The sequence below is a fragment of the Leucoraja erinacea genome, chromosome 20 (assembly GCF_028641065.1).
Source record: "Leucoraja erinacea ecotype New England chromosome 20, Leri_hhj_1, whole genome shotgun sequence".
NCBI classification, from domain to species: domain Eukaryota; kingdom Metazoa; phylum Chordata; class Chondrichthyes; order Rajiformes; family Rajidae; genus Leucoraja; species Leucoraja erinaceus.
Window position 1 is genome coordinate 14,974,832 of NC_073396.1, and position 22,500 is coordinate 14,997,331.

The window sequence follows — 22,500 nt, forward strand, 5'->3', positions numbered from 1 at the left end:
AATACATTGTGCATGAAAGAAATGACTCAAAGTCCCTAGATTGATTTAACCAATTAACATTATCAGTAAAATTGCATATGAAACCTATTCAAATTGGGTTATCGGCATATCCACACTTGCCATCTCTAATCTTGACAAGCGAAATTGTTTGGATTTTTATGAATGTTAAATTGAAATTGTTTAACTCTATTATCCAAGGCAATGACTTTTTTGACTGCGTTTATTTAAGGAGACATTTCTGTATTTGTGACAGCAATGTCTTCAGTCGTACTCTGGATATTTAAACTTGTATTGCAGTAACCTCCAAATTCTGGACTATTTTTAAGTGCCAGCCACCCTTGCGCTAAGTTTCTTTCTGTTTGCCAGGTGTTATTATCAATATGTTGTATAATTAACCTGAACAAAACACAAACTTAATACGCTGTGATACAGTTTTATTTATCCAAGGGGGGAAATTGATCTGCCAACAGACATAAAGCACAGGATACATGAAACATGAAATGAAAGGGGCGAGTCGAAAGGATTGGGGAGGAGGGAGGTTGGGGAGAGGGGGGGGGGGGGAAGTGGACTGTCAGGATTTGGGGAATTGTTTGGAGAGGGGAGCGAAGTTGCCACCCAAATGTTGATAGGTTACTAATAAGAAAAAGATGGGAGAAGGGCAAACACCCATCCTTGATACCCTTTGCTGGGCTTGTTCAGGAGACACATGAAGTATACCTATTGGAAAGACAAACATCAGATTACTTTTTATTGCAAGGATGTTGATGCACATGAAACATTTTGTGCTTATTAGACCTCATGATTCATTGTGTGCTAATTTGCCTTCATGTCAGGAGAGCGATATAACCTTTGGGTTAGTACAGCACATTAAAGAGTTGATTTTGGAAGTGAGGAGTTGCCGTCGGAGAAGAAATTTGACCAAAACATAATGTTCATTAGGGGTGTTTACTTTGAGAGGTGCATCATCTTGAGAGGACTGGAGTGTTAAGTGGTAAGATTGTTTCTTTATGCCAAATGATCTAATACCAAAGTGTTTGAAAGAATTTGAACCGTGCCATTTGGAAGAAAGGTGATAAATTTATTTTCTTGGAGGGTAGTAAGGCCTTTGGTATTCTCTTGCCTCGGTGCTAGATGAACTGTTTCTGAGGTTGGTTAGGCAGGGTTATTTGCTTTGAAATCAAGTAGTCTGGAGTCAAGGTTGAATCTGTATATAAATAACATTGAGGGGGCAATGCAAACAAAGTAGAATTTCCCTTTGGATAGAATGCTTGGATTTGGGCTAAAAGATGTTAGGCTAAGAAGGGAGTTGCAGAAAATATTTTCACCCAAGGAGAAATGTGGATGTGGAGTGTGTTGCCTGAGGGTGGAGGCAGAAAGACTATAACCCTTGATCCATAATCTATGGGGCTGCAGAGAGAGGACTGGGAAGTGTGAATAGGCTATATCTTTTGCCCAGCATGGATACGTTGAGTCGAATGCTAGGCCTCTATGACAAACTTCTTAAACAACTAAACTGACAGCACAGAAATCAGGCCTTTCTATGAGGAGAGAGGAACGTCTCTCCTCATAGCTCTATCAAATACTTTGCCTGGGATGTCAGCTCTTTAATTTGATGATTTTTAAACTTGCTTTTCTACTGGGCCTTTTTAATAACCGCTAGATTTCCCAAAACATATTGCACCCGGCAGCCAGATTGTGAGCAGCAAACGCCTACCAACAGCAGTGTGAGAAGGGTCGAATGATGTGTCTTATTGGTGGGACTTGCTGATATTGGCCCAGAATCCAGGGTAAACTCCATTACTCATCAAAGCATCACGTAAGCTTCTCCTGAGGGAACAGTGAGCTTGCTTCATTTAATCCAAAACTGCCGGTGCAGTACTCTGCTGGTATAAATTTTCTAACTTTGCTGTGGGATTTCAATACACAACCTCCTCCACTTGAGAGATGAGTGCTGCCAAATGATACCTGTTAAAATCACAGGCTGCTCATAGATTCAAGTAGCTAAATGCAATTGTCCTTTTAACCTCCCTATTCAAGTATATAATCTCAAACTTAAAAGAATCTGTCTGTTGTGATCTTGAATTATAGTTTACATTTGGCTGTTACTCTGTCAGTGTTCACAATAAATGTTCTGTGATGTTTGTAATTGATGTTCTCAAATCAACGTTCTGATATCTGGATTTAATTTTGGATCTCAACAGATACACAAAGGCTAGTTTTTCTAAGTCAAAAGCGCGATAATACCTGGTGCCTGGAGGTGTCCTCGGCAATCTGCAATACTCTTACTCGGGAACAGGCAATATACCTGCAGGGGGTTAATGGTGGTAGTCATGGTAACGGCTATTAACAATCGTAAATTAATTATAGAACAAATGTGCACTGAAAACAAGGTGAAAAATGATCAGTATAGAAGGTAACATGCACCAACCAGCATTATTAACTCTGAGCTTCACTGGAGAAATACTATTAAACCTCCACACGGCACATTCATCCACACTTAGTGTCACTGGCTGTATTTATTCCAGTTCAATTTATACTAATATTGAATCGAATGAAAAACGTAATGTTGCAATATATTCAAGTGTTCAGGTGGTATCTAGTTTTATGTTCCATCTTGATCTTCCATCATATCATCAGTATGAATTTATCTTTTATTAAGCCAGCAAAAGTAACATGGAGCTAATGAAATATCACCAGTTACTATACTGAAACTTATCAACTGGTTGTTTTGGGAGCACAATGATCAGGTATTGATTAAAGCGTTTGTGTATTGACAGGAGAAAGAGGGTGCTTCAGCAAACTGATACAGATACACTCACTCATCGATCCTTAGTAGCTAACGCCAAACTACCACAGTTGTAATAACACACTGAATAATAACTGGAATGGAATTGCAAGCTTGTTGTCTTTGAGAAATGTATATGGTGGAACTTTGGAGGTGCATTTAAAGCCATATCATCCATTTCTATCATGTATCAGTCAAGTCATGTTAATGATGTTGCTTCTAAGTCAGAATATTAGGTTTAATTTGAACTGTGTCATTTTCTGACAATGTTATCCTGAGAGTCTTGTAAAAATACTTTTTTGGGATTTGGCTGTTACAGGCCAGGTTCACATCGATCACTCATTGCTGATTGCCTTTAGAGCTGGTGGTGAGCTATCCACCTTGAAGTGCTTCTGGTGCAGGGCCTCACACAGAACTGTTGGAGAGACAGTTTCAGAAAGTATCTGAAAGTAGCACCACCACCTCATGTTCTGCTTTTCGTACAATCTTCAAGCAAGACTCCATCATCCCAGTGCTGTTTAACGAATTATACTTGCTGACCAACGTCTATTCAACTCGCAGCACCATCAAAACCAGAGGAAACCACTAGTTATCTCCATTGTTTTGTTATTTTAGTTAACGTTGTAACACTTACTCTGCTTCAAAGTGTGCTGGAATATCCTGTGGAAGTGAAGTGTGGATGGTACGGTGGTGCATGTGTTAGTGCTGCTACCTCACAACTCCAGGGACCCAGGATTTATCATGACCCTGTATGTGGAGTTTGCACGTTTCCCTTTGTATTCACACGGGCTCTCTCTCACATTCCCAAGACTATGGGTAACAAGGGTGCTGTAAATTACCTGCAGTGGCAAAAAGGACAAAAGGGGAATTGCTTGGAAAATGGGAGAGAATAAGTTGTAGGACCAGTGGAGTGGGATTACTCTACTGCCTGCTGACGTAGACCTGATGTGCTGAATGACCTCTGATGCTGTGAAACAGAATGCAGTAAATGAAAAAATGATTTTGATCTCCAGCTGTTCACCTAATATAGTTTGGTAGACACAAAATGGTGGAGTAATAACTCAGCGGGACAAGCAGCATCTCTAGAGAGAAGGAATGGGTGAAGAAGGGTCTCGACCCGAAACGTCACCCAATCCTTCTCTCCAGAGATGCTGCTTGTCCCGCTGCGTTACTCCAGCATTTTGTGTCTACCATCGATTTAAACCAGCATCTGCATTTATACCAGCATCTGCAGTTCTTTCCTAATACAGTTTAGCATTTGGAGCTAGGAAATATCCAAGAGCTGTCCGCGATGCCAGGTCTGAACTGCTTGGAGGAATGAGAGGTCAATGGCGTTTTGGAAGGATCACAACTGTGAAAGGTGCAGTAATGTTGTAAACCTTCAGGCGGCAGCACTGACCTGCGATCCTGCAGACTGGTTAGCACAATTCTAACGGAGCCAGACTATTCCCTAGCACTGGCTGCTTGATAGTTTACTGTCACATCATTACAGTTTGATGAAAGATTTTTCAATTAATTACATTGCAAAAGCAAATATATATTCATCATGCTTCACGTGCTTAATAATACAGCTCCTGTTCAATTTGGGGCCAAACATCAGATGGCAGTAGAAAATGTCAATGTGCATCAATCAACAGGAACTGTGAAGGATATAAAATAAAAGCAGAACATGCTGGAAATACTCAGCAAGTCAGGCTACATCTGTGGGAAGAGAAACAGACCTATCAAATGCAAAGGGGTATTAGTGGTAATTGTGTGCTTTTTGATGCACTGGTGTGTAATATTTGGCAATGTATTACAGGCAATTATATTAATCAGGAATAGGCCATTTGGCCCCTTGAGCCTGCCCTGCTGTTTAATAAAATCATTGCTGATCTGTTTATAACCTCACCCCCACATTCCAGTAAACCACTGGTAACCTTTCACCCCTTGTTTATCAAATATACATCTGCTTTAGAAATATTAAAAAACCTCTGCCTATATTGCCCTTTTAGAAATAGAATTTCAACGACTCATGGCCTCCTCTGTCTTAAATGGGCAATCCCTTATTTTTAAACGTTTAAATATACGTATTTACAAGATACAAAGAGTTGGACAACGCATATAAGCATCATTTATACATCTATAATAATAATAATAATAATATATTTTATTGTCATTGCACATAAGTGCAACGAGATTTGGTATGCAGCTTCTAACCGGTGTCATAACATAAATAACTAATAACATTTGGATTTAGATACCCCGAGAACGTGGATTGTAAAAAGAACAGTACTATGATTTCTGGGGGTACTGGGGTTTCTAGGGGTTCTCGGGGTTCTGAGGTTTTTGAATACCTTATTTTCACAGCTGCTTTCGGTACCGGGCTGCTCCGAATTGACTCGGACTTGGGAGCGCAAAGCCGCTGCGTCTGAACGCGCCGCCATCTTCACCGTCATTCTCTCACGGGAGGTTCTCGGTTCTCACACGAGGAAGCATCTTCTCCACATCCACATCGTTTTGACCTCTCAGGATCTTCCATAAAATTATAATGATCAGCTCTGCTGGCAATGAATGCAAAGGGTTGATGGACTAAGTCTAAAACGGGTTTGTGCCATGGATAAAGGGGTGGATACTAGTTGAAGGGTGCATAATGGATGAGGATCTTCAGAAGCAAAGGTAGGCAGAATGTACAGATATTTGTATGATGGATGATAGTGTATACAACATGGAAGAAATGAGTGAATGCGCGTTTAACAGGTGAAGATACATATATAAGAGAGACAGATTTGGTAGGGGGTAGTACGTGTTGAAAGAAAGAAAAGGAGGATATGTGTTAATGAATGAGTGGTGCAAGAAAAGATATGTATGATGGATGAATTGGTGTGAATAACGAGAGAGGGAGTGTTGCAAGTGCTTATTCATAAGATGTGCAAAAAGCAAATGGGAATATATGAGGATTGAGCTTCATAGTAAGCGAGGATGTCTCTGGTGGGTGAGTAGTTGTGTATAACTGATGAGGGTGAACATTACGGATGAGACAGTGAGTGGCTCAGTGAAGGAGTACCCAACAGGTGAGCAGTGAATAGGCACAAAGGTCTCTAACAAGTGAGTAACCAAGTGTAAACAAGTAGAAGTTCAGCAGATGAAGGAATGTATAATTTCAGGAGTTGCAAAACAGCTGGCAGAGGTTGGTATTATGGAGAGAAAAAAAGCATTTCTTCCATTTACATAGGTCTGGTCTTCTGCCAAGAACGTAGTTGGGAGCAAATTCTGAGCCTTCTGCTTTGGGCACTCGTGGCTCCACTGATCCAAAGACTCATCCACAAACAGCATGGAATTATCATAGTTAAAGAACAAATGGAAATCCAGTGTCAAAAGGTCAGGAAAGGGTGGGATTGATTGAGTATGGGGGAAAAAAAACTCGGACAACACACAAAAACAATAAAAATTGCACAAATTCTACAGGACAGTGAAAAGAAAATGTGGAAATATACAAGACATTAGCGCCAAATGCAATCAGAAAACAAGTCCATGGTAGTGTGTGAGGTGGTTGTCGTGTGCCGTGACCAAGCTAGGATTAGGGTTGTGCAGGTTGGGTCGGGGATCTGATGATCATTGGAAAGTAGCTGTTCCTGACAGTAGAGATCCTTGATGATAGACGCTGCCTTCTTGAGGTAGCGCCTCATGTCGATGTTTTTGATGGTGGAGAGGGAGAACCGTAGAGAGGACAGGAATATCTGTGATAGGTTGTTGGCCAGATAATACAGAAGCTCTCGGTGCTATCCAAAAGGATCCTCAGGATATGTAGTCTGAAGAAGGGTTTCGGCCCGAAACATTACCTATTTCCTTCGCTCCATAGATGGTGCTGCACCCGCTGAGTTTCTCCTGCATTTTTATGTACCTCAAGATATGTAGGTCAGCTTCTTGCATCATTGCCTTATAGACCACGGTGGGATCTCCTGGCAGCCAACCATTTGTACTCCTCTTCCCATCCCCATACTGTCGTTTCTGTCCTGGGTCTTCTCCATAGCCAGAGTGAAGCCACATGCAAATTGGGTACCACCCTGCCTGAAGTCATTTGTTGCCAGCCCTGATTGGTCTTGGTCTTTTCTCGCCTTGACCTCTTCACACTATGGCACTGTGGTGCAGCTGGTGCACTCGGGTTCAATCCTTTAGGCTTGGATAGAGTGGATGTGGAGAAGATGTTTCCACTAGTGGGAGAGTCTACGACTAGAGGTCATAGCGTCAGAATTAAAGGACGCTCTTTGAGGAAGGAGATGAGGAAGTATTTCTGTAGTCCGAGGGTGGTGAATCTTTGGAATTAATTGCCACAGAAGGCTGTGCAGGCAAAGTCAGTGGATATAATTTAAGGCACAGATAGTTAGATGGAGCGAAGGAACTAGGCAACGTTTCGGGTTGAAACCCTTCTTCAGACCCGAAACGTTGCCTAGTTCCTTCGCTCCATAGATGCTGCCTTACCCGCTGAGTTTCTCCAGCATTTTTGTCCACCTTCGATTTTCCAGCATCTGCAGTTCCTTCTTAAACGATAGATAGATTCGTCATTAGTACGGGTGTCAGAGGTTATGGGGAGAAGGCAGGAGAATGGGGTCAGGAGGGAGAGATAGATCAGCCATGATTGAATGTCTGTGTAGACTTGATGGGCCAAATGGCCTAATTCTGCTCCTATTACTTATGATCTTATGAATCCTAACCCCGGGTCTGTCTGTGTGTAGTTTGATGTTGTCCCTGTGACTGCATGGGTTTCCTAAAGATGTGCAGGCTTTTAAATGAATTGGTCCTCTATATAATTGCCCTTGTGTGTAGGGAATGTATGGGAAATTGGGGATAACATAGAACAAGCGTGAATGGGTGATCGATGGTCAGCGTGGACTTGGTGGGCCGAAGGGCCTGTTTCTATGCTGTGTCTAAAATAAACTAAAAACACATAACCAACAAGTTAGTTGGAGTGAACATCAGTCTGGAGAAAGCAAAACCTGTGTACTCTGTTAGAGGGAGGATTGTCATGTGTTCGTTGTCGTTTGTTGCAATGTTATGGATGAATGCAATGGCCCCTCCTCCTGTAAACCATGTGCATTTCCCCATTGATCTACAGCAGGTGGCAACAGAAAAATGAGGAGTAACATTTCCTGGGGTTGCTTGAAGTTCTTGCAGAGGCCACATGGCGTCGCCATGGTATAGTCCTTTCCACTTGTGGCCAGTCACACGGAGCAGCACTGGCCCAAGAATGCTCCCTGTCTCTTCATTTCTTTTGGGAACCTCTGAGGACTGCTTGAGTTTAGAGAAAATGGCACAATACAAAGCAATGGGAACAGCACCTCATATTCCGCTTGGGGAGTCTGCATCCTGCGGGCATGAACATTGAATTCTCCCAATTTTGTTAGCCCTTGCTGTCTCCTCCCCTTCCTCAGCCCTCGAGCTCCTCCTCCTCCTTTTATCCTTCCTTCTCCCCGCCACCCCCTACCAGTCTGAAGAAGGGTTTAGGCCCGAAACGTTGCCCATTTCCTTCGCTCCATAGATGCTGCTGCACCCGCTGAGTTTCTCCAACATCTTGTGTACCTTCGATTTTCCAGCATCTGCAGTTCCTTCTTGAACACAATACAAAGCCTCACTGCTGGATAGAAACAGGTCCTTCGGCCCATCAAGTCCACAGCAACCATCCTTTTTAAATGAATCCTACAGTAATCCTGTTCTGTCCTGAAGAGTCCTGACCCAAAATATTGTCTATCCATTTTCCTCCACATATGCGGCCTGATCCACTAGACTTCCTCCAGCAGTTTATTTTTTACTCCGGATTTAAACATCTGTAGTCTCTTGTCTCTCCTCCTGTATTTGGCCATAACCTGTATCAGACCCTACCCTTTTCTGAATCTTCTGTGCACCAGTCCTCTATGAGGGAAGCAGTAGTCTGGGAGGGACTACAGCTCGGATTAACCAGCTCTCCCAGCGTTAAGGCATGATCACACCAACCAAGATTTCAAGATTATGAATGAGAAGTAATCAGTTCGATGAAAACCGCTGGTTCTGCTGATTGAACAATCCATGTCTAGGGGTGTACTCTACAAATTAAAGACAAGCCTTTCGGAGTGAAGTTAGGAAATAAGCAAAAACGAGGGAGAAATTGCCAATTCTCTTCTGCAAACAGTAATTATTGGTAGGTCGACAGTTAATTTTAAATAGACTTTGATAGTATTTTGTTAACTAATAATATTGATGGATAAGGAGAAATAATTGGTTTGTAGACTTTGGTCACAGATCAGTCGGTCTCATTTAGCATCAAACCAACTCATGAGGTTAAAAATCCTTGCTATTTTCTTGTGTTCGAGTTTGCTCGGTTTGGGACATTTAACAGCATCTGTCTGTTTAATAGTGAATGATTTCTCCAAATGTCCACAACCTTTGAGTAACTTTTCTTTTTGAAAGGCCAGAAGAATGCATTTCTATTTCACAAAATGAAATCATCTGGATGTTATAACCAGTCGGATAATGAACAATATGAAATGATTTGGGAGAAGATGGCTTGTCGAGCATTTTGGCAAACAGTTTTTTTGCATTTGAAAGCACTAGTATAATCAGGTGCAGGTTGACCCAATCGAGTGGTCTGCTCTGATATAGGGGAACAGATTTCAATTTTAATTTTAATAAGCCCAGCCAACACACACAAACAAAGGGGGGTCAGCTGGCACAGGTTACACAGGCCGTGTGGGGGAGGGCTGGAATGGAGATTAAGCAACTCAGGTGGAGGTGAGAGGCAGATGAAGAAATTGGAACGTTAAGTGAAAATAAATTTCCTTTTCATTAATTCAATCAAATTTAATTGGCAATTTGTATAAGCAAGTGACCAGTATAGCTATAGCAAAAACTATTAGAGGAAATTGGGGTTGGTATTGAAAGTCCTGCTTAGCTAATTATTGGCTGTACTGTGGCAGATGAGATGCTAAGATTTACTATCTACAAAGAGAGGAGCAGCAGACAATTCATTAAGCAGACGGCTTGTAAATTAGAGCTAAGTTAACCTGATTTCCCTTAATTAAAACATCTTTTCTCGTTTACGATGTGGATATAAGTAGATCTCAAGGGTTTTGAATTTCCTACAACAGCAGATGGTCAGGGGTAGTCGCAGATAATGGTTAACGCATTCATAGGACGTGCACAGTCAATCCACCAGCGGATTAACTTCACAACATAAGGAATTAACACCATCGAGACTGCAGGGAGAGGGAGCGCAAGACCAGGCTGAGGTAGGAGAGCGTGCCAGTTCAAGATGGCCCTGCTCATGCTAGAGAAAAAGAGTGCATGTAATTATGAATTCACCACTACTCCCACACTCATACACTCTGTGTGAGTGCATGATTACACATGAGAGAACTGAGCGTGAACATGTGTGTGTGTGTATGTATATATATATATATATATATATATATATATATATATATATATATATACACACACACACAGGATTTAGAATTTGTGTGAGTACATATTAGTGTTCAGTATGGTGTTACATGTGAGAGTGTAAATGCATATGTGTGTGATATTGCATTTTTGTGTGTGAACATATTTTACAGAGTGCCTGTGGGTCTATAATAGGTGTGTGGAGGTTTAATTGTGAATAAGCATGAATGTGCATTTGTGAAACAAACAAGACTGCAAGCTTGGGTTTGAATGTACTTGGGCAATTGTGCAAACATCTCTGCACTTACATAAGTGACAGGTTGTTTTCTCAGAAGAATCTTATTCCATCCACCTACCTCCAGAATCCAGACAACACCCTTGCTACTGTTTATTAATTGCCCAGGAAGCAAAAGGGATTTGACATAATATTATCCTTCGCTCAAATCTGGGCAAAAATATTTTGGTATCTCATTGGCATCTGTTCAATTAAGTCGCCTGTTATATCTCCTCCACACACACACTCTCACCTGTACCCACACGCCTACACCACAACACTCCTCCTCGTATGCCTACAAACATAGGGAGAAAACCTGTAAGATTTGTGTCAAATGAACTCAAATTGGATCGATGTGTGGGAATAAGATAATAGTAAATCGGAAAGTAAGATAGTGACAGTGGCGGACTGGGTCTAAAAATATTGGTTGCCAGGAGACAAAGGGGGCCAACCCACAACTACAATGCTATCATTTAACAGGGGCCCACTTGACATCACTTGCTATCACTTCATCAGGGGCCCACTTGCCATCTGATACCCTGGCCAGTCTGCCACTGGAAAGTGATGGTCTGTGGTGGACATTACTAATGGAGATACAGTGAAGGAAAAGTTCAGGTATGGAATTCCAAAGTGCAAGCATCCAAGTGTAGAGAGGGGAGGGAGGGAAGGGGGCAGGGAGAAAGGACGTGAGTTAGAGAATGAAAAATTTGGGAGAAATTGGGAAGCAATTTGTGGCAAATACAAGATGAGAGATTTTTTAAAATTAAAATGAAAAGAAGATTATAAACTTGTACAACAGAGGAATAAAGACCTAAACCATGCATGGATTAAACATCATCACCCACTACTATAAACATCTTTAATATACTCAGAGTAACACTGTCACAATCATTTCACCTACATTAATTTAAATACTGTACTTGCACACTAATATCAATCTTTTTTCAAAGGATATCAAAGCAAGTGTTTGATAAACACCTTCATGCGTCGAATGGAAAACAATTAGAAGCACTGACATAAAATATACGCACTGCCTGTTATATGGCAAAGAGCAACACAAACATTTTCAATAAAGAAATGAATTCAGAAATAAAAGCAAATGCCTTCCATTACTTGGTCAGAAATGATGGGGATCAAACAGAACGTGCTATAAATACCCAGATCAAGCAACATCTGTGGAGCAAGGAACTCAGATTAACCTCTTAGCATATCTGGGAATAGTTACAGATGGAACAAGTAACGAGATGCTCAGACAAGTGGAAGGGGAAGGGGAGTGCAGGTAAATATCTACTTTACATAGAAAGAATGGTTGGCTTTAGACACTAGGAAAGAAAGGGGTAAAATGGCAGGCGTTTCATGGGATTATGGTGAGGGCTGGGAAGTGTATGTTTCCATACAGACTGCATTTAGGGGGGGGGGGGGGGGGGGGGGGGGGGGGGGGGGAGAACAATGGGAGGACCCGGCGTGGGGGAGATGGGAGGAGAGGGGGGGGGGGGGGGCAAAGGACAATGGGGACCTGGCGTTTGGGGAACTGCTGTTTGGGGGTGGGGGGGAGAGAACAAAAGGAGGAGCCGGCGTGCTTTGTAGCTTCATCACACCGTAGGTGGCCGCTATTTGTATACATTGTGTAGACTCAGAATAAAAGGGCGTAATTTTAGAAAGGAGATGAGGAGGAGTTTATTTTGACAGAGGGTGAATCTGTAGAGTTCACTGCCACAGACTGCTGTGGAGGCCAAGTCAATCGATATTTTTTTAGGTGGAGATTGTAAGATTCTTGATTAGTACGAGTGTCAGGGGTTGAGGGAAGAAGGCAGAAGAATGGGGTTGAGAGGGAAAGATAGATCAGCCATAATTGAATGGCAGAGTAGACTTGGGCCAAATGATCTAATTCTAATCCAATAATTCATGAATTTACAGTGGTGGCCTTGGAAGAGTGAAGCCAAGGTTCATCGAGGGAACAGTCCGTATGGAATGCCAAAACAAGGCAAATGGGAAGGTGTGTCTGGTGATGGCATCACATTGGAGGGTCTGGGAGTGTCAGAAATGCAGATGCCGATGGTCGAACAAGAAGGTTTTCAGGAATTATTTTGGGTAGCATTAGAAGCATTTGGATGTGATGTGTAGGATAGTGTGAACATTGCCCTGCACACAAAATGGAGGTTCTTTAATTTTGCATGTGATCTTTCTCTTCTTGTTTGAATGCACATTACTTTCCTGGGGAGGTTGAAACCAGTAGGTTTTATTGGTAAAAGATGTGAACTTCACATTTTGGTAACTCATTGCCAATGTTGTCGAACATTGACATAAATATCCTCATTCACAAATATTCACATAGCACATACCTGCATGTAAAAACTGAAAGCAACTGCCTCTCAGCTCCTCATTAACACAGCATGCACATATTAAAATATTAAAAAACACACTGAAAATTCTCTGTGGCTGTAACTCTATATTCTATACTGTTTGTTTTCGCTTCTGCACAATCTGGCATACTCATGTTTAGTATGCAAACAGGCCCTTCAGACCACAGAGTTCTTGTTGACCATCGATCACCTGTTCACACTAGTTCTATGTTATCCCACCTTCTCATCCACTCCCTGCACATTAGAGTGACCAATTAACCTATGTCTTTGGATGAGGGAGGAAACTGGAGCACCCAAAGGATGCACATGTGGTCAAAGGGAAGGGCCACAAACTACATAGAGACAGCACCCAAGGTCAGTGGTGAACCTCGGCATCTAGCACTGTGTATGGTATGGTTTGTATGACATGACTTGCCTGAATAGCACACACAACTACGTTTTCCACTGTATCTCAGTACACGTGACAATAATAAACCAATATCAACTTTGGTTTCACAGAAACAAATACTCTTGAACACAATAATTTAAGTACCTTTGCAGACAAATCTAACCACCTTAATACTGGATTAAACAGCCTCACACATTGATGCAAATATTTTAACAGAGAGATATAAATATCTTAACACTGATATAAATATTTAACGCAATCCTATAAATATCGTAAGAAACTGATGTGAACACTTTAACACACTGATATAAACATTTAAAAAAGTGATTATCGGATCGTAACCCCAGGACATCACTGCAGGAGCTTCTCAGGGGAGTGATTTCATCTCAACCATCTTTAGCTGTTTCATCAATGACTTTCTTTCCATCGTAAGGTCAGAAGTGGGCATGCTTCCTAATTTCTTCTGTAACTTTTAATTTCCATTCACAATGCTTTTGAGTTGGATGATCAGCCATGATCATATTGAATGGCGGTGCAGGCTCGAAGGGCCGAATGGCCTACTCCTGCACCTATTTTCTATGTTTCTATGTTTTGATAATGAAGCAGACCACACCTGCAGAAAGACTTGGAAGTAGGGTCTCAACGTCACCGATTCCTTCTCTCCAGGGATGCTGCTTGTCCCGCTGAGTTACTCCAGCTTTTAGTGTATCTTAGACTTTGATAATATCAGGCTTGAGCTGTAGGTGTCAAATAACACATTGGTCACGCACGTGTTAGGCAACGATCTTCTCCAGCAATAGAGAATCCAACCAGCCCTCAAAATCTTCAGCACTAATGTGGATAGAAATGTAGAGTGGCAGAGCAGATTGAAATGGACTATTCCTGCTCCCAGGTACTTTTATCAAATTGCTCACTGTAAATATCCCAAGGGTCAATATTGATCAGAATTTGACCAGCCCTGCAGATGTTGCGAATACCAGCTGGCATTCCCTGCCTCTCCAAAGCCTTGTCACCATTCATAAGATACAGTTCAAGGATGCAAAGGAATAGTCTCCACTTGCCCCCAAGAAGCCTGACACAAAATAGCTCACTTAATAGCATCCCATCCATCACCAGAACCAAGGTTTCTCCAAAAAGCAGTGGCCAAACTCACACCTCTACAATCCCGAGGAAAAGTAGCAGAATGTCACCACTTCCAAGTTCTCCTCACTTTGTTGTGGAAATACTTTTCCATTCGTCCATCCTTGTTGGGTCAGACAGGTGGAATTTCCTACCTAGCGGGATGGCTCTTCAACACCTGAGCCCAATGGTCACCATCTTTCACCTTCTCATCCAAGTGATGTTGACCATGATGGTAATATAGCCTTCCCCAATTGCCCTTGAAAGGTGAGAATGAACCTCCTTCTTGAACTGCTCAATGTTGTGTAGAGAATTGCATCTACCCAGGTATATGGGGAGAATTCTACCACACTCGTGACTCGTGACTCGTGACTTGTGGAGAGTGGAAAAGGTGTCAGATGGTGCATCACTTGCCACAGGATTGTTTCTAAAATAAATTTAATTCATAAGTATAAATACAGGAAATACAAAACATACAGTACATGTCTTTAATTACATTAATTGGTTCAACAGATCAATACATTAATTGAATGAGAGGCTGTTACACTGGACATAGCCAACGTAACATGCCAGTTGATATTGTCTGTGATCTTATATCAGCATGTTTGAGAAGTCATATCAATGTGTTTTGGCAGTAATATAGCAGTACCCACGAGTGTAGATATCAGTACATAGCAGTATCACATCAGTGCACACAAACACATGGGACTAGATCGGTAGTAAGGAAGGCAAATTCAATGCAAGCATTTATATCAAGAGGACAGGAATACAAAAACAGAGATGTAATGCTTAGACTCTATAACGCATTGGTTAGGCCTCATTTGGAATACTGTGAGCAAAATTGGGCCCCATATCTGAGGAAGGATGTGCTGGCTCTAGAGAGGGTCCAGAGGAGGTTTACAAGAATGATTCCAGGAATGAGTGGGTTAGCATTTGATGAGCGTTTGACAGCACTGGGCCTCTACTCGCTGGAGTTTAGAAGGTTGAGGGGGGACCTAATTGAAACTTACAGAATAATGAAAGGCATAGATAGAGTGGATGTGGAAAGGATGTTTCCACTGGTGGGAGAGTGTAGGACCAGAGGTCATAGCCTCAGAATTAAAGGGCGCTCTTCTAAAAAGGTGAGGAGGAACTTCTTCAGTCAGAGGGTAGTTAATCTGTGGAAGTCATTGCCACAGAGGCCAAGTCAGTGGATATTTTTAAGGCAGAGAAAGATAAGTTCTTGATTAGAATGGGTGTCAAGGGATATGGGGAGAAGGCAGGAAAATGGGATTCGGTGGCAGGGATCAGCCATAATTGAATGACGAGTAGACTCGATGGGCCGAATGGCCTAATTCTACTCCTATAACTTGTGAACTTATATCAGCATGGTGTATACTGTACACATGTATGCATTTTTAATCAGTTTGTACAAGTCTGAAGGAATATCAGTGTGCGTGTTTGTGCAATGTAACTTTTTTGTTGGCTGGCATGGATGAAATTGGCTGATCGATAGACACAAAGTGGTGGAGTGACTCGGGGTCAGGCAGCATCTCTGGAGAAAAAGAATGGGTGACGTTTCGGGTCGGGGCCCTTCTTCAGGCTGAAAGTAGAGGGGAGGGAACTGGAGATAGGAAACGGGCTAATAGATCCGTTTCTCTCTGACTCAAATTGGATTTAAATGTAGGATGATTTATGATTCAGTTGTATAAGGCATTAGTGAGACCATATCTGGAGTACTGTGTGTAGTACTGGTTTCCTTATATAGAGAGGCCGGAATAAAATGACTGCTTGGAGAAGCAAGAATGGAATTCGTGGAGCCTCTGTCAGTCATTTTTCAGTCCTCTTGGTCTCAAGGTGCTAATGTGGTGCCATCCTTTAAACATTGAAAAGTATAAGAAGCAGAATCTTCCCATCCCTTCTACACAAACAGAGCTCCACTGCTATTGACTGTAAGGCAGAGGACGGAGCTGTGACTAAATAGTTATATGGAGATCATCTGCTTTATATTCTACAGATCCTATTAAAGTCTGTACCTCATTTCAAAACACTTGTCCTATCTGCACATCATTTAAGCAACTATCAACTTACAAATCCCTGAGAGCTGCTGTGTAAGTGCGTTTCTCAGGTAAGCAGTGTAGGCTGAACATATCTTTGTGAGTCAATGGAATACATTGAAAGGACGTTCAGCCCATGCTGACTATTTCAAGAATGCTCATTCATACAGCAATTTCCCCTCTACTTGCATACCCATTAATGATCTCTACGACCGATCCCCACAAACTGGCTTCACCCAAGTCCCGTTGTCCTATCCACTCCCCTCCCACCTCCTCTGTTTCCCTGCTTCCCCAGTCTGGCAAAGGATCTTCCATCCGAGAAGTTAACAGTGTTTCTCTTTTCAAAGATGCTGCCTGACATGTGTTTTAGCATTTTCATTTGGCATTTATCAATGTTTGTAAATCTTTTTTTTTTTGTTAAAGGGACCAAAAAATGACTCAATACTTGTGTTGCAATATCAAAATGACCCCATGTAATTGCAGTAAATTTGAAAATATGTAATCTCAAAATTTGCCTTCCCTAATGAAGATATGTTCTCCCCTTAGATTAACAGTTAGAATTATTTTTCTGCTATTTCCCATGTAACGATGATTTTGGATCTTGAGGTCAACTTTGTGCAGGTTTTAAGAGTTGAAAAGCAGTGTTAAGGAACAATCTTGTTGTAATCCCACTTGCACTTTGTCAGTTGAATTGCTGCCAGTGTGGGTAATCATGCAGAGCAGTTAACCCTTTCCACTGACAAGTTATTTAATTTTAAATGGGTACTTTTTTTTAATAGTCACATATTAAATCTCTTGTGCTTTCAAAAGGAGCCACAATAGACTCTATTGTTTTTTTTCTTCTTTTCAAACCGGTGATGGCTTTCAACCCATAAGAAGTGCAGCATGAAATCCAACAGTTTTTGAGAAGTTCTCTGCAAAGATCAGAAGCTGCAATGGAACAATTTGTATGAAGGACTTTGCCTGTTAAAACTCTTTTAACTTAATACATTCTGGGTTGTTTGCTATTTTCTGGATCAAAGCGCAGAAGCAGAAATTTAAGAGAATGTTACAACTAAAGCGGATGGGATAAAGTTTTACTTAGATTATATAATGGAGAACTTTGACAAAACGTGTCTGCCCAACTGCAGTTTTTTTTTAGAAACCAGAATATTTGGCAATGGGATCATGTATATGGATATTTCTGGACATATCTGGGATTTAAATAATCACTGTGCTCATACACTAATTTATATTTTAGAGGAGTTATGGAAATACTATATTAGGCAGTAACATCTTCTGAGAGCACACGAGTAAGATAAAGTGGTAATTTCAATTGTGGATCCTCAATCAGAGAGAAATTACACTGTCAAATGGAAATTGCTTCTGAATTGGATCAAATTACCTGAACATAATTCACCAACAGATATCAGTCTGGTTTTAAATTTTAAGTCAGGAAATGTGTGGTTAAGAACGGGTTAATTAATTACTTTCTCTTGGAGAAGTCCTTAGTTTTAAGAACACTACCTTTGGAGACTGATCACTTGGGACATAGAGAGAGTGGATGTGGAAAGGATGTTTCCACTGGTGGGAGAGTGTAGGACCAGAGGTCATAGCCTCAGAATTAAAGGGCACTCTTCTAAAAAGGTGAGGAGGAACTTCTTTAGTCAGAGTGTAGTTAATCTGTGGAACATTGCTACAGAGGCCAAGTCAATGGATATTTTTAAGGCAGAGAAAGATAAGTTCTTGATTAGAACGGCAGTCAAGGGTTATGGGGAAAAGGCAGGGAAATGGGAATAGGTGGCAGAGATCAGCCACAATTGAATGGTGGAGTATACTCAATGGGCCGAATGGCCTAATTCTACTCCTATTACTTGTGAACTTATGCCAGCATGGTCAGTATACTGTACATATGTATGTATTTAAAATCAGTTTGTACAAGGCTGAAGGAATATCAGTGTGCGTGTTTGTGCAATGTAACTTTTCTGTTGGATAGCATGGATGAGATTGGCTGATAGAAAGACACAAAGTGATGGAGTGACTCAGAGGGTCAGGCAGCAACTCTAGAGAAAAAGGATGGGTGACATTTCGGGTCGGGGCCCTTCTTCAGGCTGAAAGTAGAGGGGAGGGATCTGGAGGTAGGAAAATGGCTAATAGGTCTGTTTCCCTATTACATAAATCTCTGTCTCAAATTGAATTTAAAAGTAGGATGATTTATGATTCAGTTGTATAATGCATCAATGAGACCATATCTGGAGTACTGTATATAGTATTGGGTTCCTTATATAGGGCCTGAATAAAATGACTGGCTGGAGAAGCAAGAATGGAATTCATGGAGGCTCTGTTCAGTCCTCTTGGTCTCAAGGTGCTAATGTGGTGCCATCATTTAAAGAGTGCAAAGTATAAGAAGCAGTGTCTTATCCCTTCTACCCAAACAGAGTCAAGCCAAGATCACTGTTCTTAAGATCAACTGAAAGTCATAGGATAGTCTGCATGAAATGCCACGGAATGACTGGGATACTGCTGGGACAGGCTGTGAGTGAAGCAAAGGATAATCGGAAGAGCATGGTGAATTATAATGAGGACTGGGTCTCAGACAAGCACAGTGATGTCATATCACATTGTGATTTGGTCGGTGCAGCTGAGGAGGGGAAGGGGGAGAGAGAGTACAATGCAAGCACCTGATCAATCATCTAGGCACCGACCAAAACTCCAAAGAGAAGCCAACAGCAAAACAAGCTAATCAACCCCAAAATATATGAGTGAGACAAAATCACAATTAGGAGATTCACTATTAGAAGACACATAGATTTTTAAAAGGGAGAGCTGAAGGCCAAGGAGAGGTGATACTTTGTAATAAAAGTCCACAAGATGCAGAACATTAAAAAATAAATGAAAATATGGTCTTCTACCCTCTTTAGACTTTTTCATATCACAGCTTTTCCAAAAAACCAGCTCCCCCCCCATCTCTACTTTTAGTCTGAAGAAGGGTTCCAGCCCAAAACGTCACCTGTCCTTTTTCTCCAGAGATGCTGCATGACCTCCAGCACTTTGTGCCTATCTTTGAAATTTCTATTATTTCCACACTTACAGGGAGGCGCTGTGACTTGTTTTAACTAAGTATCATTTCAGTCATTTACTTAAGTATCATTTCAGTCATTTACTTAACTTGGGCGGCATGGCAGCACAGCGGTCGAGTTTCTGCCCTACAGTGCCAGAGACCTGACTTCGCCACAGCCATCAGGCTATTAAACACAACGAATAAGCTAAGAGCTCTGAACTGCAAAAGACTATATTATTATTTGTTATTTGCACTACATTTGTTATTTATTGAACTTTTTCTTTTTTTCTCCCCATTATATATAATGTTTACATATTCACATATTCTGTTGCAAGTAAGAATTTCATTGTCCCATCTGGGACATATGACAATAAAACACTCTTGACTCGACTCTTGACTCCCTGTGACCTGTGTGGGTATTCTCCGAGATCTTTGGTTTCCCCACACACTCCAAAGACATACAGGTAGGTATGTAGTTAAATTGGCTTGGTAAAACGTAAAAATTGTCCCTAGTGTGTGTAGGACAGCGTTAATATGCTGGGATTGCTGGTCGGCGCGGACCCAGTGGGACCAAGGGTCAGTTTCCGCGCTGCATCTCAAAACAAAACTAAAATCTATTTAATAGCCCAATGGCTGTAGGGAAGAAGCTATTCCTGAACTTGGACCTTTTTCAGTTTTCAGGATCCTGTGCTTCTAGATTGAGGTATAACCTCTCGATTGCTTCCAGTGCCATCAGCTCACAAGTATAGAAGGCTTGTCAGATGAATGTTTGGCTGCTGGAGGAGGATGGGCTTTAGGATCTTGGTTCATTTGGAGCATATCTGGGGAAGGTGGGACCTGCAACTGAGTGGGCCCAGAGTGGGCCCAACATTTCTTGCTGGGAGGTTTGCTAGTGCTGTTGGATTGGTTTAAACTGAGTTGCAGGGGAGGGAGGCTGAGACCAACTGTCCCTATGGAGAGGTAAAATCACCAAAAGGAAAAAACGTTAGGACGTCCATTCAGCAGAACGAGCAAGTAAGTGATCAGTAAGGGAATTTAAAGTTAAATTGCATCTGCTTCAAATGCATGGAGTGATAATCAAGTCAAGTCAAGTTTATTCGTCACATACACATACGAGATGTGCAGTGAAATGAAAAGTGGCAATGCTTGCGGACTTTGTGCAAAAAGACAAACAAATAAACAACCAAACAAACTACAAACAGAATGGAAAAATCACATATTTTTTTACATATTAAATATTGTGGGCGGAAGGCAAAAGGGGAAAAAAACAGCAATTAAAAAAAAAAAGCAGTAGAGTGATACAGTAAAAGTTAGTCCCTGGTGAGATAGGAGTTTACAGTCCTAATGGTCTCTGGGAAGATAGTATAATAGTATGTCAAAGCTTTAATTTACACAGAAATCTCCAAAAACATTACCATCACTTGAAACAAGGTTGAAGGATAGGCTGAAGAAGGGTCTCGACCCGAGACGTCACCCATTCGTCTCCAGAGATGCTGCCTGTCCCGCTGAGTTACTCCAGCTTTTGGTGTCTCTCTGAAGGATATGCGAGACTGGCAACTTGATATCCTACAGATGGAGAAGTAAAAAGGGAAGAGATATTGCACCGTTGGTCAAAAATTGCATTATTCATTATTGAGAAAGGATATCCTTGAAGGTTCCTCAGGGGCGAAGGGAGAGTAAAATGTTAGGGAAGTATAAATGTTGTGAAATACAGCAGTCGGATATCTCACACTCTGTTTATCGCTCTCCAGTTGCTGCCATTAACCCATCCACCCGACTGGACTATTGCAACTCACTTCTCCTTGGCATCAGCTCCACCTACATCAACCGACTCCAACTGGTCCAGAACGCAGCCGCCCGACTCATCACCCACACCAAATCCTGGCATCACATCACTCCAGTCCTCAAACAACTTCACTGGCTTCCCATCTCCCACCGGATCACCTACAAAATCCTGATCCTCACCTACAAAGGCCTCCACCATCTGCCCCCCCAATATCTCACTGACCTCCTCTCCCCCTACCAACCCTCACGGTCTCTCAGATCCACATCAGCCGGTCTCCTCTCCATCCACAAGTCCAACCTCCACAGTTTTGGGGACAGAGCCTTCTCCAGGGCAGCTCCCAGGCTCTGGAACTCCCTCCCCCAACTGATCCGCAATTTCGTGTCCCTCACCATCTTCCAGTCCCGCCTCAAGACCCATCTCTTCACCTCTGCCTATCCTTAGCCCCACATCCCCCTCCCTTTTCATCTGTGCATTAATTGCCTCATATTGTGTTTTGAATTGTATTCTGTCTTTACTTTGTGTACTAGTCATGTCTCTACTATTTATTTCATTCCCCTTACATGCTTTTCCTCTACCTGCTAAATTTTTTTTAACATTTTTATTATTAGTACGATAAATTACAATACTACACAACACATTTGTCTTAATACATTTTCTGTACCGCTTCATTTTTTGAGCTTTAAGAAAAAGATAGAAGTAAAGAAAGTAAAGAAAGTGCGCAAGAGTCGTGAAGGTGCAGGAGAATGTTGAGAAAAGAAAGCCCCTTAGAAAAGAAGTTAGAGAAGGAAGTAAAGAAAGAATGAAGACCCTAGAAAAGCAGGAAAAAGAAAGGAGAAACAATCGCTCTATTATAACATTAAACTCCGCAGAAAGGGGACTACCAACCAAGTCTGTTTTTGTTGTTTTGTTTTTTTTTTTTTTTTTTACCCCCCAGATCCTGGAACCTTTTATTTATTTATTTATTTATTTATTTTTAAAATTACTTTTGCACCTTATGCTTGTAATAGTTCCAAAAACGTAGACCACATCTTTTGGAAGTGGTCTGGTTTGCCTGCTAAGAGGAATCTGCTAAATTTTTGTAAGGTGTCCTTGAGACTCTTGAAAGGCGCCCATAAATAAAATATATTATTATTATTATTATTATAAATATATCACGAGCAAGAGTGTAATCAGTGAAACAATGTACCCTCTGAGAGATCAAAGGGGTGGTCCATGTTTGGAACCAGGTGACATAACCAAGGTCCTAAACAAATCCTTCCCATCTGTATTTGCCAGGGAGACGGATATGAGAGATAGTGAGTACAAGGAGGGTTA